The sequence below is a fragment of the Corvus brachyrhynchos genome, unplaced genomic scaffold, assembly GCF_000691975.1.
Source record: "Corvus brachyrhynchos isolate BGI_N302 unplaced genomic scaffold, ASM69197v1 scaffold346, whole genome shotgun sequence".
Lineage (NCBI taxonomy): Eukaryota > Metazoa > Chordata > Aves > Passeriformes > Corvidae > Corvus > Corvus brachyrhynchos.
In genome coordinates this window covers 3,615,357-3,615,909 of record NW_008238644.1, presented here as the reverse complement: position 1 = coordinate 3,615,909, position 553 = coordinate 3,615,357, and positions in this window count along the sequence as shown.

Here is a 553-nt window from a genome sequence, read left to right as displayed (position 1 = left end):
AGCCACACGCCAGGACTCCATACGGAACCCCGGGGTCTGCACAAAGCTGCCCCGGGGCACTGAAAATTAGCAGGCTCCGGTGAATCGTGCACCTTCCTAAAGGCTCGTATTACCAAGTTCTGGTTTCTGGAAGTAATTGCAACTTAAAGAAAAAGGAGGGCAGCTGTTTCTGAAGTATTGGTAATAATTAGGCAGTTCCCAAAACCACTTAAGGGTGAGACATCAGACAGTGTAGTTGTGGTCCCAGAGAAAAAGTTCCCCTTTATGAAATGAAAATTGCCTTCCAGTTGTTTATCAACACCAAGTATTTCATTCTGAGCAAATGTTTTTTCCTGACAGACATGCATGTATCTAAACAAGCCAGTATTTCTGAGGAATTACTTTACATCTATAAAGACTGAAGAACAAACCATACAAAACTGTATTGGGATTCTGGAGCCAGTACAGGCTACAACGAGCCAAGGCTTCAGCAGGACATGCTTTTCTAAAGCTCATTTTTCACCATTTACTCATTCATATAACATGTTTTATAATCAATTAAAATATTATATCC